The sequence below is a fragment of the Lithobates pipiens genome, unplaced genomic scaffold (assembly GCF_037356315.1).
Source record: "Lithobates pipiens isolate NorthernLeopardFrog02 unplaced genomic scaffold, aLitPip1_a1.2 Scaffold_19, whole genome shotgun sequence".
NCBI lineage: Eukaryota > Metazoa > Chordata > Amphibia > Anura > Ranidae > Lithobates > Lithobates pipiens.
The window spans coordinates 30,741,389-30,751,455 of NW_027507764.1; positions in this window are offsets into that span (position 1 = coordinate 30,741,389).

Here is a 10,067-nt window from a genome sequence, read left to right on the forward strand (position 1 = left end):
GTAGGACATCCTCATATACACCGGAGATAGTGGATAGATTTAAAATATATTATGAAGATCTTTATCGGTCTAACCAGGATGAAAACGAGGAAGAAATGAACACGTTTTTCCATAATTTGGAGGTCCCCTGCCTCTCAGAGGAGGACAGGGCTGCTCTTGACAGCCATGTCACCCTTGAAGAGCTACAGCGGACCATACGTGAGATGGCGGGCTCAAAGTCCCCGGGCCCGGACAGTCTCCCTATCGATATCTACCGTCATTATGGTGAGGTGCTCCTCCCCGAACTGCTAAAGGTGTTTAACTCCTCGGCGGTGAAGGGGGGGGCTCCCCCCATCTATGATGGAGTCTACTATAATAGTTAATAAAGATCCACTTAACCATGCCTCATATAGACCTATCTCTCTACTTAATTCAGATGTTAAGGTATTATCAAAGGTCCTGGCGGCTAGATTAAATGGAGTCATACATAAGTTGGTTCATCGGGTTTTATTCCCGGTAGGTCTACCAGTAACAATATTCAACGGCTGTTTTTGAATCTTGTGAAAAAAGATGTGAAAAAGAGAGTGAAGGGCAAGATACGAAGACTCTCTCTAGTAAATTGATGCATAAATCTTTGACCAAAGTATTGGAGGCAGAAACATTCTTGAGGGGGGCCCCCTACCCTCGAATTGATGGCAAGAGTTTGGGAAGTGGGAAAGAAAACCCTGGGCTATAGAGGATTGTCTGAGTACTCCCCCTTGTGGGATAATAATAAGCTGGGTGAGGTGCAGAAATTGGGTCCAATTAGAGAATGGGAAAGACAAGGTTTAAAGTTTCTTTCACAGATTTTTCCATGAGGGAAAGTAGAGATCTTTTCAAGATCTGTGAGACCAATTCGCACTCCCTAAGCAGTAATTTTTCAGGTATTTACAGGTGAGGCATGCTTTGAGCAGTTTAAATGGAGGGCAATGGAATGGAGCACTATACCTATATTACAGAAGATTATTAAGGCTAACACACGAAAGGGCCTAATATTCAAAATATATCCAAGCATCTACAAAGGGGATCAGGAAGGGCTGCAGTTAAGACCCTATAGGAGGAAATGGGAGAAAGATATTGGAGACATATCGGAATTGCAATGGGAAAGGTTTCTTGAATTAGCTCCATGGGTATCACTCTCCCCACCCCTGAAAATGTCACACCTTTTCTTGCTGTATAGGGTTTACTATACACCACAAAAACTCTTTTGGTTTGGTCGGAGGAAAAACGACACTTGCCCAAGATGCGGAAGAACAGGGGGGATCTTATCCATATGTTTTGAAGATGTCCAAAACGATTTCGATATTGGACGGAGGTAGGGGATACTATTGCTCGAGTTTTTAAAACCCGAATAGATATGGATCCCATACTGTGTGTATTGGGGTGGATAGAGGGAAAGGGTAAACCGAGAGATACACAGCTAGCTGTGTTGAGATGCCTTATCCAGGCTAGTAGACTCATTGCCCAGAGGTGGCAGTCTCCCGCCCCCCCATCATGTAGGGATTGGGAACAAAGTATGGACATGGCAATTCTTGAGGAAAGGAAAGGATGATAAGGAACAACTAAGGAAGTGTCAACATATACGATAAGATCTGGAAATTGTGGAAAGAGAAATGGTCATTTGGAGGAAAAGCGTACTGTGGGTGAGACTAGATATTTGGGATTAAGGACAAGTACCTTGCTGAGGGATGGAGGGACCGCCGTTCTCGCATGCGCACTCGCACCACTAGTCAGCCTGGGCATCGGCGCGGGTGCACACTAACACACCTTCCAGGATCCGCTACTGCCTTCCAGGTTCATCGGGTTGCCAGCCTTGCCTTCACTGCCAGTTCTGCCAAGCCGTCTCCTGCTTCCACCAGCTCCTGTGGTTCCAGCATCTGGAGGTTCGCCGCTTCGCCTGCATCTGCTGCTGCATCCGGCCAGACTCTCCTACCCCGCTGTGCTCTCGTATCACTGTTCTCACTCCAGTGGGACTTGTACCAGAGCCGTAAGAGAGGTCTTCTTCCGTCAAGTCAGGCTCACCACCCAGGTACCTAACAGTACAAACGGTAAAAAGAAAAGGTTGGGACTTTGACAAAGCATGCGATTTTGGAAGCAAAAAACAGAAGAGCAACAAAAATCAATAGTATAAATTTATTAACTATAGATTAAATGTATAGCATAGGGCACAAAGATACACATTGTATAATCCATGATCCATCATAAATAGTAAATATATTGAAGTATTGCACATCAAAAACATCAATCCCACAGTTCATACATCAAAAGCATTGACCTTGTATATAGGCATATTGCACACAGTAAAAATCAATAGAATTAAGTAAAAACATTCCAGAGTCTAGTAAAACTGCATGTTTAAATGTAATTTGTAGTATTTGAAGCTCTACGCGTTTCGTGGCTACATTGCCACTCATCAGGAGATGATAATATGATGAATATCTGTGGGACAAGAAATGGTGTGCCGACAGTTAGTCAGGTTTGTATAATAAATGAGAAAAAAATGGAGGGAACAGAAACAATGTATCCAAAACGAGTACCCATACTCACGGGTCATGGAATGGCAAGAGGCGCAGCCACAGACAACGGAGGTAGCCGGGAGTGTCAACCGATACGGGAGCTGAGGCAGACAGAGCGTGCGGTATCGCGATGAGGCTGTGTACCATAGATATAAACCAAAAGTGATCATCACCCTACGATGAATACTTGAATATGTGAGTGTAAGTTAATAGAATGGGGTGTCTGGAGTGACTGGGACGTGAAGTGAATGGACTTAACAAAAGTGCAGCCCAAGTTTAGGGAATGTGAGATGGTGGAAACATGTTAAGAGCAATGGAAATGCTCCAACAATGGTGAACTCCATCGTGTAAAGATGAATAGGATAATTAATTAAATATAGATATAAACTGGGTCAACAAACAAAAACAAAACAAGTGAGTGTTGAAAACAAAAACCACAAAAAAAGTGTGCTAAAAAACAATACCTGGAAGTGTTGAGCATAATGCTCATTCCATCTAAGTGTCTAGGGCTGTCAGAAACAACAGTCACCATACTAGTGGTGTCCAATGATCTTGTGCCAGAAGTTAGTTAGTGCCTCACCGCGGCCACACGATGCTGCCAACGTCACGCTGACAATCCAGGTAGGGAGGGGGGGACAACCCTGTCCCCGGGGGAGTCAGCCCCCCAGCGAGCGACGCCAAACGCCAGCTCCCTCCCAGGAAGGCGTCAGATAAATACACGGCGCCCACGTGATGACATCAGCCAAGTGACGCCGGATGCGTGACGTCGATGCGCAGCGGGGGAACCGCCCACTCCCCCAGCAGGGAGGAGGGGCGGGAGCCCCGGTGCGCATCGCAGCTCCCATAATCAGAAGAAAAACACCAGCCACGGAAGCAAAGCCGTAGAGCCCGCGCCCCACACCACAGCAGACCCAAATTAAGCAGAGTATAGTAAAAAAGATATAATGTTGCACCCGCATTTATCATAAGAAGAATTTAATCTAGACCATACCCTGCAATATTGCAGTAGAAGGAGCTAGGTCTGGCACGAAGGTATCATGCCAAAGTGCTCCAATGGCCTATCCCAAGTCCCATTCCACAGTTTTACGGGGGCAGGGAGAAAGAGGGAGAAAAAAGCCTAGTACATTAAATTATATGTGTTTGGCTAAAGGGCTGCACCAAAAATCGCATGCTTCCATCCCTGGGTCATATGGACTGCAAGAAAAATGTTGGGACTTTAAATGAGGCTGAAAAGCCTCCATCCCTATTGGCACAGTAAAAAGAAAAGGTTGGGACTTTGACAAAGCATGCGATTTTGGAAGCAAAAAACAGAAGAGCAACAAAAATCAATAGTATAAATTTATTAACTATAGATTAAATGTATAGCATAGGGCACAAAGATACACATTGTATAATCCATGATCCATCATAAATAGTAAATATATTGAAGTATTGCACATCAAAAACATCAATCCCACAGTTCATACATCAAAAGCATTGACCTTGTATATAGGCATATTGCACACAGTAAAAATCAATAGAATTAAGTAAAAACATTCCAGAGTCTAGTAAAACTGCATGTTTAAATGTAATTTGTAGTATTTGAAGCTCTACGCGTTTCGTCGCTACATTGCCACTCATCAGGAGCTGATAATATGATGAATATCTGTGGGACAAGAAATGGTTCCTTCCAGGATCCGCTACTGCCTTCCAGGTTCATCGGGTTGCCAGCCTTGCCTTCACTGCCAGTTCTGCCAAGCCATCTCCGGCTTCCACCAGCTCCTGTGGTTCCAGCATCTGGAGGTTCGCCCCTTCGCCTGCATCTGCTGCTGCATCCGGCCAGACTCTCCTACCCCGCTGTGCTCTCGTATCACTGTTCTCACTCCAGTGGGACTTGAACCAGAGCCGTAAGAGAGGTCTTCTTCCGTCAAGTCAGGCTCACCACCCAGGTACCTAACAGTACAAACAGCCATGACTGAGCCTGCGGAAGGAGCCTCTGCTATGAAGGAGATCTGTTCACGCCTTGCGGCTCTCACCCAGGCCGTGAAGTCTCTTCAGGAGGGGTATACCAGATTGGAGGAACGAGTTCAGCATCTGTCCAGTTCCGGTCCCACGGTCACTGTACCTCCGTCTCCTCCTGCTCAACCCATCTCCCAGCCCGCTGTTATGATGCCTCCACCTGAACCAAGGGTGCCTATTCCTGAGAGGTTCTCAGGGGACCGTTCCAAGTTCTGGGCCTTCCGCAATGCCTGCCAGTTGTACATCGCCCTTCAGCCCAGAACTTTTTCCCTGGAAGCAACCAAGGTGGGATTCGTCATCTCTCTATTACAAGGAGAGCCTCAAACCTGGGCCCATCACCTCCTGGAGAATGACAATACATTAACTCAGACTCTCTCTTCTTTCTTTGAGGGGATGGCCCAGCTATACAATGACCCTCAACGGACTGCCACTGCTGAATCTGCCCTATCTGCGCTCCAGCAAGGCCGCAGAATGGCCGAGGACTATGTTACGGACTTCAGACACCCAGTGGAACGAGTCAGCCCTGAAGCATCAGTTCCGCATGGGCCTTTCTGGAAGTCTCAAAGATGAACTGGCCCGTTTCAGCACCCCGGGCTCTCTGGAGGGCCTAATCGCACTTGCCATCCAGATCGACCGACGGCTTCGAGAACGAAGGGCCGAATGCTCCTCACAACCCAACCAGCCTGCTTGGATGACTGCGAGAGTTCCAACCCCTGCGCCCTTTTTCTCACCTCCCCCACAAGGGGGTCCTGCCAGCTCTGCCCCAGTTGCTGATTAACCAATGCAGCTCGGACTGTTGCGACCCTCCTTGTCACCAGAAGAGCGAGCCCGGCGCCGGCAGTTGAACTTATGCCTTTACTGTGGTGGATCTGGACATTATGTAATTAACTGCCCTGCAAATACACGTAAGTGCCTCTCTTCTGTGTCTGCCAGTCCTGTACCCTTGCCAACCAACACCACCCACATTGCTCTTCCTCTCTCATTGTAGCTTCAGGAAAATACGGTCTCCATCAACGCCATCATTGATTCCGGGGCCTGCAGCTGCTTTATCGATTCCACTTTCACCAGCCTGCATACCATACCTCTTCGGAGGAAGACCCATGGACTATCCATTTTTCTGGCAGATGGTTCTCACATCAAGTCAGGCCAAGTAACCCAGGAGACACTTTTCCTACCAGCTATCTCCCCTTGCCAGCATAAGGAACTATTAACCTTCGATGGGATCTCATCACCCCTGTTTCCGGTGATCCTGGGCATACCTTGGCTACAGGCCCATAATCCCACCATTAACTGGTCCACTGGAGAGGTGAAGTTCCTGTCCCCCTATTGCTTAGACCACTGTTTCCCTGAGGCATCTGACCGGCCTGGAACACTTCTCTGCTTGGACTCTGATCAGAACTTATGTCAATCTGTGCCCGAACCGTATCATGAGTTCCTGGACGTTTTCAGTAAACGGGGGGCAGACTCCCTTCCTCCACACCGTCCGTATGATTGTCCCATCGAGCTCCTTCCAGGGGCTGAGATCCCGTTCGGACGCATCTTGTCCAAAAAGGAACAGGAGGCCCTGAAGGTCTACATTACAGAGAACCTCAAGAAGGCGTTCATTCGCTATTCCACCTCTCCCGCAGGCGCCGGAATATTCTTTGTCACCAAGAAGGATCAGTCACTTTGGCCCTGCGTGGATTACCGTGAGTTGAACAAGATTACGGTCAAGAACCGCTACCCTCTGCCCTTGATACCAGAACTTTTCCAGAAGTTGAGATCGGCCACAATCTTTACTAAATTGGACTTAAGGGGGGCATACAATCTGGTCCGCATACGAGCCGGTGAGGAATGGAAGACAGCTTTCCAAACTCGTTTTGGGCACTACGAATATCTTGTGATCCCTTTTGGGCTCTGCAATGCCCCTGCCACCTTTCATCATCTTATAAACGAAGTGTTCCGGGACTTTTTGGACATCTGTTATAGTTTACTTGGACGACATCTTGATTTTCTCCGGGTCCCTGGAGCAACATCGAGGGCACGTTGGCAGGGTGCTGCTCCGGCTCCAACATGGATTATACGCCAAGGCCGAGAAATGCAGGTTTGAGCAGCGGAACATTCAATTTCTCGGTCTCGAGATTTCCCCAGCAGGCATCAGGATGGATCCACAGAAAGTATCTGCTGTACTCGAATGGCTGGCACCCACAGACAAGAAGGGGATATAGCGCTTTGTGGGTTTTGCGAACTTTTATAGGAAGTTCATTAAGGGGTTTTCTGCCATCATCACCCCCATCACTCAACTCACTAAGCAGAATGTATGCTTCCATTGGGGCTCTGAGGCACAGGAGGCCTTCGAGAGGCTCAAAAGCCTGTTCACTTCTGCCCCTATTCTCAGCCATCCTGACCCATCTCGGCCCTTCATCCTTGAAGTCGATGCTTCCGAAGTGGCTGTGGGGGCGGTGGTATCTCAACGTCAAGGCAGTAATGACCTGATGCACCCCGTAGGGTTCTTTTCCCGGAAACTTTCTCCTGCTGAAAGGAACTACGACGTGGGAGACCGAGAGCTGCTGGCCATCAAGTCAGCATTAGAGGAATGGAGGTATTTGCTTAAAGGTGCTGTCCATCCTGTATTGATTTACACCGATCACAAAAACCTTGAATACCTCCCGAACCGCCAAGCGTCTGAAGCCGCGGCAGGCCCGCTGGGCCCTATTCTTTTCTCGGTTCTGCTTCCACATTACATACCGCCCTGGTTCAAAGAATGTGAAACCGGACGCGCTCTCGCGCATGTATGACGGTTCTAAGGATGCTGCGCCTCCAGACACTATTCTTCCTGCTAGCACCTTTTTGCTCGTTCAGCCTGATCTGCTGTACCAGATAAGAGAAGCATCTCTTAATTCTCCTTGTTCTCTCCTTGTCGGGGACTACATTGACAACCAGAGAAGGTCTGCTGTGGAAGGACAGTCAAATCTTTGTCCCTGAGAACGTCCGGATAAGGGTCCTTACCCTTCTTCATGATCATCCCCTAGCAGGGCACTTTGGGGCTCGTAAGACTCTGGAACTCGTGCTGCGTACTTTCTGGTGGCCCGGCATTAAGGAATTTTGCAAGAAATACATGAACTCCTGCCCCATGTGCTTCCGGGGTAAAGCTACTAGAGACCGGGCCTGGGGGGCTGCTGAAACCGCTCCCTGCACCTGATCGACCCTGGCGAATGATCACCATGGACTTTATAGTCAAACTTCCACCCTCCGAGAACTGTACAGCCATCTTTGTAGTTGCAGACCGTCTGTCCAAGATGGCCCATTTCCTACCTTTGAAAGGAACCCCTTCAGCATCTGAGACGGCCCGTATCTTCATTAAGGAGATCATTAGACTACATGGGGTACCCGCTAATATTGTGTCCGACAGGGGGGTCCAGTTTACTTCCCCGTTTTGGAGAGCTCTGTGTGAGAGTCTGAAGATAGAACTGGCTTTGTCTTCTGCTTACCACCCCCAAACCAACGGACAGACGGAACGTACAAATCAGACTCTTGAACAGTATATCAGGTGTTTCACGTCTTTTGTGCAGGACGATTGGGTATCCCTTTTGCCCTTGGCCTAGTTCGCCTACAATAATGCCAGTTATCATTTCTTCCTGATCTCCTTTCAGAATTCTCCATTCCGGCAGTCCAGGACACCGTGACCTTTCTCCACCGCAACAACCAGATCCTACAGGAAGCTATATCCAAGGCTCAGGCGGATAGTAAGAAGACCTTCGATCAGGGGAGAAGGGGAGATTTGGTTCTTCAAATCAGGGATCAGGTATGGCTTTCAACTTCTAATCTTAAGCTAGCCTGTCCTTCAAAGAAGCTGGCACCCAAGTTTTTGGGGCCTTTTCCGGTTAAAAGGAGGATTAATAAGGTATCTTATGAACTGTCTTTACCTGAATCCATGAAAATACACCCGGTTTTTCATGTGTCCCTGCTTAAACCTTCAGTACTTGACCCCTTTCCTAATAGAGGAACTAGACCGACTGAGCCTGTTCTTGTCGATGGGAATGAGGAATACGAGGTAGAGGCCATTCTGGACTTTAGAAGACGGCAGGGACAAGGTCAGTTCTTGATTAAATGGAAAGGCTATGGCCCAGAGAGTAACTCTTGGGAACCTGATGATAATCTGCACGCTGAGAGATTAATTCTGGCCTTTTTCTCCGCACACCCTGAAAAGAGAGACGTTAGGGGCACCCGGAGGTTGCCCCTTGAGGGATCGCAATGTCAGGGTCCCGCTCACAAACTGCTGTTCGCGCATGTGCACTCGCACCGCTAGTCAGCCTGGGCATCGGCGCGGGTGCGATTGCCGCCACTGGCCCTATTTAAAGGTACAGCTGCAGATGCTCTGTGCTGTTTGTCTGCAGCTAGTACCTGAAGAACCCCGTTTTCTGCCTGTTTGTTCCCGATTGCTTGACTCGGCTCCCGTCTGACTTCGCTGCTCTCTCCCACCCCGACCTCGGCTTGCCTGACCTTATTTCGGACTACTTACTGTTGCTGAATCTCTGCCTGTTTTGACGTTGCGCTATCTGCCACCTGTCTGCTGGTTCCTGCCTGCCTGACCTGTCTTGCCTATATCTCGTTCTGAGACCTTCCAGGATTGGCTACTGCCTTCCAGGTTCATCGGGTTGCCAGCCTTGCCTTCACTGCCAGTTCTGCCAAGCCGTCTCCTGCTTCCACTAGCTCCTGTGGTTCTAGCATCTGGAGGTTCGCCGCTTCGCCTGCATCTGCTGCGGCATCCGGCCAGACTCTCCTACCCCGCTGTGCTCTCGTACCACTGTTCTCACTCCAGTGGGACTTGAACCAGAGCCATAAGAGAGGTCTTCTTCTGTCAAGTCAGGCTCACCACCCAGTTACCTAACACTGAGGGATGGATGTAGTGGTGAGTGAGGGAGGTATTAGAAGCATGGTGGTGTGTGCGTTTTGTAGATTAGGGGTGATTAAATGATAGACTTATGAAGTTGTCTATGAAGGGGGAGTCTAGATGCCCCCCTTTAATATGTTGTTTGAGGAATGTAAAATGTTTGTGAATTTTGTATGTTTTGTATGTTTTGAAAATTGGAAAAGCAAATAAAGATATAAAGTAAAAAAAAAAAAAAAAGATTCATTTCCAAATATCCTTATCATTTTTTAACTACTTGGGGAGTGACTGACCTAGAACAATCCATGTGTATATCATATAATGGAAAATATCATACCAACATGATGTTCTGGGAAAATGATAAACCAAGTATTTGAGACAAGGATGCAAAACCTGTAGCTTGTGCCATCAAAATGTGCAAGCAAATACCTTTCAAAACTATTGCTTCTGAGCACTGTACAATACAACTAGGCTGACATTAATTAAGGAACTCATTAGATTTCGGGCAGGATCAGCAGGTATTTTTCTGTATGGAGAAATTTCAAGAGCCCCACCCAGTGCACAGGAGGCGTAACAACTCATATATGTACAAGTTACATCCACCATGTACTAGGCAGGGGGTCTTGTTCATCCACTGGGGATAGTCCAGACTTCTCATCAAAAAA